Source organism: Athene cunicularia (genome assembly GCF_003259725.1).
Source record: "Athene cunicularia isolate RWA chromosome 6 unlocalized genomic scaffold, athCun1 chr6_part1, whole genome shotgun sequence".
NCBI lineage: Eukaryota > Metazoa > Chordata > Aves > Strigiformes > Strigidae > Athene > Athene cunicularia.
Window position 1 is genome coordinate 5434935 of NW_020799105.1, and position 7130 is coordinate 5442064.

A 7130-nucleotide genomic window follows, 5' to 3' on the forward strand; every position below is an offset into this window, starting at 1 on the left:
ATAAGCATACTGAGTGCTACTAGGGAAGGCCTTTTGGGGACTAAACAGACCAGGTGTTGAATTCTTGGATGTAGACTTCTTCCTGTTGGGGTTGAGCTATAGAAAGGCAGGCTGCGTATGCCAGGAACCTGGTGGGATAAGGATATGGAGGTCTTCCTTGCTCAGCTCTCTTTGCCTGCCATAGAAGATCCAGCCAGTTTCTTCACCTCTGTGCCTGCTTTCACTTTCTTTCCTATTCACATAACCTGTTGAGTTCTCTAAGGGAATGGAATATGCAGAGGCTAAAGATTACTGATTACTGGAAAGGCCTTTATGGCATAATGACTTTCTCTAGCTGTATAACACACCACTTACTGGCTGTTTCTTCACTTTGTGCACAGAGGTGCGGTGGGTGGAGGAAGCAAGCAGCCGATTCAATGTGAATGATAGAGCAAGCTTCAACTTTATTGAAAGAAATCACACCTTATATAAGCACTCTACAATACACTACTTGTAGCTCTATTGGATACATTTAAGAAACTACATTATAATATCTCAGCCATTGGGTACATCTAAAAGGTCACATTATAATATCCCAGCCCCTTGTGGCATTTCTGGTATGCATAAACATCTTTCTTGCTTTGAACCTGTTTCCCTCTCAGGGCTGTTTTTGTCTCACCCCCAAGGTCATAATGTGCCCCAACTTATCTCTTTGTTCTCACAACAGTCCTTGTCAGCATCACTGAGCCTTGAATCTCCCTCCTTATTAGTATAACTGTACCCTGGGTTTTTTCCTCTGTTTATCTCAGGTGGCTGTGACCGACTTCTGCAGGGAGCTATGGCCGACCAGCTCCTGCAGGGAGCTATGGCCTTGCTCTCTGCAAGCTGTTCTCCAACACAGAGGTATGGAGAGAAAGCAGCAAATGGTGTCTCTGAGTAGTCAGTGGCTAGGGTGAAGAGTTCAGAGGAACAGGCCTTCCAAACAGGTGTTTGAAAAACAGCCTATGCCTCTTCAGGAGCAAAACAAGGAAGAGCGATCAGCATCCCTTCATCTGATCACACTTACTCAACACAAACACTTAGTGGACACAAGCTTGCAACCTGCTCTCTTCTCAGGAGTATTATTCAGGGACTCACTTGCATCTGGCAGATAACTGTATTGGGGAAGAAATCTTTGATCCAAGTCCTGCTTTGTCTTTGCAAGGATACTGGCAGGTGTTTGCTTGTGATATGCCATGGGCACAGGTTCTGTGTGTTCCTCTCCTTGCTGGATGTGCTAAATCTGGGTCAGAGTTTCCAGTCCTGCTCAGCGCGGAGAGATAGTCTGTAACTGGTGTGCCAGCACCATCTCTAACTGTTGGCAGAAGATCCCCTGTGGGGTGGTGCCTCAGCAGGGGCTGCTGGCCTCCTGGTGAGCCTGTGCTCCTGGGTCTGGCAAGCAGGTTTACCTTCAGTGTCTCAGCAAGCGTCAGCTCTTTAACTGGCTGAACCTTTTTCTAACCATGAAATCTAAACGCTCTGTAGTTCTTACTCAGTGTTCGAGACCGCTCTTTGGGGGAATTTACGGGCTCTTTGGTGCCGTCCCGGGTGGGCGCGGCGGCGGCGCGGCGGCAGGCGGCGCAGGGCGGAGCGGCGGGACTTGGTGAGGCCACCCTGACATCAGGGGCGGGGGGAAGCAGCGGGGTGAGGGACGAGGCGCCTTCGGAAGGAGGAAGGCGACGGGCAGCCAGTGCGCGGGCACCAGGGGGAGATGCCGAGGTGCCTCGACAGGCGCAACACCACGGCCTCACGCGGGAAACGCCAGAGTGGCTTTGAGGGAAGGGAGCCCCGCGCTGGCCGGTGGGCAGCGCTGAGATGCGGGCGGTGGGGCTGAAGGTGAAGCCCGTGATGACGCCATAGCAGGGGGGAGTGTGGCGGCGCAGGGAGGTGAACGCTGAAGGGGCGCAGGGCGAGGACAGAGCCGCTGGCGGAGCGTTAGGGCGTGTGAGGGGCAGAGCCTGCGGTACCTCGGGGAGGGGACGGCGCCGAGGGGGCTTCGGCGGGAAACGCTGAGGTACCTCACAGAGGGGACGGCACTGGGGGGGCGGGGTTCAGGCGTAAATGCCGAGGTACCTCGGGACGGCACCCGGGAGGCTTCGGCGGGAAATGCTGAGGTACCTCAGGGGAGGGGACGGCACCACTGGGCGATTTAGTGGGAAACGCTATAAGGTACCTCGGAGAGGGGATGGCATCAGGGGGGCTTCGGTGGGAAACGCTGAGCTACCTCACAGAGGGGAAAGCAACGGGGGGGGCTTTGGCAGGAGATGCTCAGGTAACTCTGGGAGGGGGTGGCACCAGGAGGAATTCAGCGGGAAACACTGAGGTACATCGGGGGGAAAAGGCACCAGTGGGGGCTTCGATGGGAAATACTAAAGTACGTCAGAGAGGGGACAGCACCGCCGGGGCTTCGGCGGGAAACACTGAGGTACCTGAGGGAGGGGAAGGCACCGAAGGACTTGCGGCAGTAAATGCTGAGGTACCTCACAGAGGGGACAGCACTGAAGAATTTTGGCGGAAAACGCTGAGGTACCTCAGAAAGAGGAAAGCACTGGGGGGTTTGGTGAGAATCGTTGAGGTACCTTAGGAAGGGGACAGCAACACTGGGGGTTCAGCTGAGGAACCTCTGAGAGGGGACTATGCTAGGGGGTCTTCGGTGGGAAGTGCTGGGGTACCTCAAGGAGGGAGTGGTGCTGAGTGGGCTACAGTGGAAAAGGCTGAGGTACTTCAAGGACAAGGGAGCACCAGAAAGGCTTCAGCAAGGAGCCCTGACGTGACTCAGGGAGGGGACAGCATGGGGGGAGGCTTCAGCTGGAAATGCTGACGTACCTCACGTATGGGATGATGCTGGGGGGTCTTCAGTGAGAAACGCTGAGGTAACTTAGGGAGGGGATGGTGGCAGGGAGGCTTCAGCGGGAAACACTGAGGTAGTTCGGGGAGAGAATGGCCCAGAAGGAGCTTTGGCAGAAAATGCTGAGCTACCTCAGGGAGGAGCTGGCACCAAAGTGTGGTTTCAAAGGGAAATGCTGAGGTACCTCTAGGAAGGAATGCAGGGGTAGGAACCTTGAAGCACATCAAATGGGTCAGGAATGTGTTTAGGACAGAAACTGCTGCAGTAATGCATCCTGGTAAAGTGGGGGAGAATAGTAAAACTCTGAGCAGGCCACCTTGGATGTCTACATCCAGGCTTGGGGACAGGGCTGTTGAGTTTGTTAATCCTGCCCTAAATATTTGTCTCTCACTCTGTCTCCTGCAGCACCTGACTGGATAGAGAAGCAACTGGACAAGAAGATTCTGTGCCACATCACAGATCAAATTTAATACTCTCAGCTTCAGAGACCTGGAGAATCATCTCCATCTTGCCTTTCAACAGCCTCTGCTTATAAACATCTCCAGGGAAGAGCACAGAGTCACCAGTAAAATGCCCTATTGAACCCCAGGGTGTACACTCTGCAACTTCGAAGCCCACCTCTGCATTAACACCTACAAGATTGCACTGCACACAAGATTTGGACTTGGCACTAGTTGTAGTGTTTGGCTTTGGTGAGGACAGTGTGTGTTTGTCAGCAGTTAGTATAGGGTGGAGTTCTGAGGAGAAAGGGACATTTTCCATGCAGGAGCTATTTGCTGTTGGAGTGGTGTTGTGGCAGTTTTCATGCAGGTGTTTGATGTTGGAGTATTATTGCAGGACAAGTGGCTCTGTGAGGGCTTGTCTATGAGATGCAGTCGAGAGAGCAGCTTAAGGTGAAAGGAAGAGATTTGGAGGGTTTGTTGGTAGGTTTTGGAGAGCTTTTGGAGACAGGTCCAAGTTAGGTGTAATATAAAGGGTGAAGTTGACTTTGCCTGGGTGGTGCAATTGGGTTGGTGTGGACAGCTAATGAGAAGTGGTCTTTTGCAAGTGAGCCTAAAATTCAAGATCCAGCTGGCAGCTATAGATGTCATCCCACTGCCGGGATGGGCTGAAAGGGCTGTGCATGGCCAGTGGAGTGAGGTCCGGCAAGCCTGAACCTCCGCAAATGCCAAACAACAGTAAGGACTATGGAAATCTGTAATGAGCTATGAAATCTCTCACACATTAACTTAGGGTTCAGCCTGAGATCTGCATTGTGAGGGGTGTGCTGGGAAGCTCTTCTGCAGCAGATGGGCAGAGTTGGGGTGAAGGCCTCTATGGGGAGCAGGGGCCAAGAGGGGAAGGTGGCTTTGCTTGCTGTGGGGTGCGGGGAGGTGTCAGCACCCAGAATCAGCCCCTGACTGGCTGTAGGGTCCTGGGGTTGGTGTTGCTCAGGCCTCTGTCTCTCTTGGGATGGAGCAGCTCAGAAAGGAGAAAGCAAGAAGGAAGAGGACAGCGGGTCTACAAGTCAAAAGCCAGGAAAAAAGAAGAGGATGGTGGTGGATCTGTGAGTCAAGAGCCAGGAAGAAAGAAGAGGGAAGACAGAAGAGGATGGTGGTGGATCTGCAAGTCAAGAGCCAGGAAGAAAGAAGAGCACAGCAATGGATGTGTGAGGAGCGAGGAAGAAGGAAGAGGAGGGTGGCGGATATGTGGGTCAAGAGCCAGGAAGAAAGAAGAGGGAAGAAAGAAGAGGATGGCGGTGGATCTGTGAGTCAAGAGTGAGGAAGAAAGAAGAGGACGGCAATGGATCTGTGAGTCAGGAGCAAGGAAGAAAGAAGAGGAAGGAATAGAGCTTCAAGTCAAGAACCATGAAGAAAGAAGTGCACAGTGGCAGATCTGCGAGTCAAGAGCTGGGAAGAAAGGAGAGGATGGCAGCAGATCTGTGAGTCAAGAGGCAGGAAGAAAGAAGAGGACGACAGTGGATGTGCGAGTAAGAGCAAGGAGGAAAGAAGAGGACAGCAGCTGATCTGCAAGTCAAGAGCCAGGAAGAAAGAAGAGGGAAGACAGAAGAGGATGGTGGTGGATCTGCAAATCAAGAGCGAGGAAGAAAGAAGAGGACGGCAATGGATCTGCAAGCCAGGAGCAAGGAAGAAAGAAGAGGAATGAACGGAGCTGCGAGTCAAGAGCCATGAAGAAAGAAGTGCACAGTGGCAGATCTGCGAGTCAAGAGCCAGGAGAAAGAAGAGGACGGCAGCAGATCTGCGAGTCAAGAGGCAGAAAGAAAGAAGAGGACAGCGGATCTGCGACTCAAGAGCCAGGAAGAAAGAAGTGCACGGTGGCAGATCTGCGAGTCAAGAGCCAGGAAGTAAGACTAGAGAAGAAAGAAGAGGATGGGGCTGGATCTGCGAGTCAAGATCTAGGAAGAAAGAAGAGGACAGCGGCTGATCAAGGCTTGTCCTAGGTAAACTGCAAGAGAGGCAACAGACAGGTATCCTTTTTAATGAAAATTAAATTAAATTTGCTGTCTCGTTATCTCTGCGTGTTTTCCTGTGATTATTTCCCTCTCAGTGTGCTGTGTACAGCAGGGCCTGTCATCCACACTGCAGTGCATGAATCTAATGTTGACGCCTAAAGAATAGGAGCTGTACTTGCTGCTACACTTGTTTGCTATCTAGAATACCTTCTCCATTGGATGTTTTTCTTTCAGGAAAAGAGTACATCATGGAACTGAAGAACTATCTGGTGGTGTCATTATACATATTTACTCCTCTTTTCTCTGTTTTATACTATTTGTAGCTTTTTTCAAATTTGGATTGTTTGAAAATTTACAGAACGGGCTGTTAGGCTTTGGAACAGGCTGCCCAGGGAGGTGGTGGAGTCCCCATCCCTGGAGGTGTTTAAGAGTCGGGTCGACATAGTGCTGAGGGATATGGTGTAGTTGGGAACTGTCAGTGTTAGGTTAATGGTTGGACCGGATGATATTCAAGGTCTTTTCGAACCTAGACAATTCTCTGATTCTGTGAAAAGTATTTTTATTTGGCTCCGCATCAGTTTCTGCTGTGTCCACCACACTCATGTATCGTGGTCATTGCACTACACATTGGTGGCAAATTAGCCATGCCTTATATTTCTCCTGTAAAACAGGTACAAATATAAAAATATGATGATCATTACAGGAAATAGCTTCACGGTGAGTGTTTGAAGGATCCTACTGCTAATATATTTTTTTAATTATTTGGATTATTTAGATGCAACAAAAATCTATACTTTTATCCTTTGCTGTACAGAAGGTGGCTGAACTTTTTTATAGCTTATTCAATCAGCTGTAAAGCAACTGTGTTCTGTGAAGAAGTAGGGTGTATTTATTCAGGCAGTATAAGCACCATAGATTATACAGAGGAACACTTAAAAAAACAACAAACAAGCCAACCAAAGAAAACCACTCAAAAACTGCAGACTCCTGCATGATACACCCTTTAAATGCTGGGATGTCAATTCTCCTGAGAGCCTTTGAGGGGATAGCCCCATAATTACAAACACAAGTGAGCCAAACTGACATCACTGAGAGAAAAATTCTGTTACCACAATCAGCTTTGCTCACAACCCCATGGCAAGTTGGGGTAAAGGACCAGTTTGGATCAGGACAGGCCCATGGTAATGGCAGGTAAGTTTGTAAATGCTGAGTGTGTGATCGCCAAAACAGCCATGAGGGCTGGACCTGGCCCGTATATTCTTTTTCCCACCATCACATTCTGTCCTGTTTCTGGAAGTTTTTGCACAGGATTATTTGAGAACTATTTCTGAAGGATGCAGAGCTTTCAGAGTTGCAATGCCTGCCCAGCTGCTGCTGAGCTATAGAATTTAACCTTGTTACTGTAAAAGAGTTGTTATAGCTCGTGGTGTGCCAAGTTACTGCTACTGGCAAGACAAGGGGTATGAGGAAAGGCAATATATTTTATTAGGCCAGAAGATATAAATGAGAAAATGTATTTTTAGAAATGCAAGTTGGTGGTTTTTGTTTTTTTTTTTTCTTTTAGTGAGATTTGCAGGGAGCTGAAGGAGGCTTTACACACTCAGAAGCAGGTCTGTTGTTTCCTAGCTATGACAGTGTAACAAAGGATATTCCTTGTTCTGACATACTGTCTTTTTAGTCATAGCAGCATTATTTAGTAGCCCGTATCTTTATATCTTGTTGGCTCCAAGGCTTTTAGTTCCTGGGGATGTCGACAGAAAACTGTCGTGGGGGTGTTTGTGACACGTACCCCCTGAGCTGACACATCTCCCT

General features: G+C 49.6%; 2 long non-coding RNA genes across 2 annotated transcripts; both read left to right on the forward strand.

Annotated features, from left to right (window-relative positions):
- The first annotated feature begins 1982 nt into the window (after window positions 1–1982).
- Window positions 1983–4442, forward strand: LOC113481570. The gene is made up of 2 exons (XR_003398700.1): window positions 1983–2032; window positions 3272–4442. It is a non-coding gene; the product is annotated as an uncharacterized LOC113481570 (long non-coding RNA).
- A 214-nt stretch (window positions 4443–4656) lies between these two features.
- On the forward strand, window positions 4657–5277 carry LOC113481541. Its single transcript, XR_003398693.1, has 2 exons — window positions 4657–4829; window positions 5018–5277. It is a non-coding gene; the product is annotated as an uncharacterized LOC113481541 (long non-coding RNA).
- The last annotated feature ends 1853 nt before the right edge of the window (window positions 5278–7130 follow it).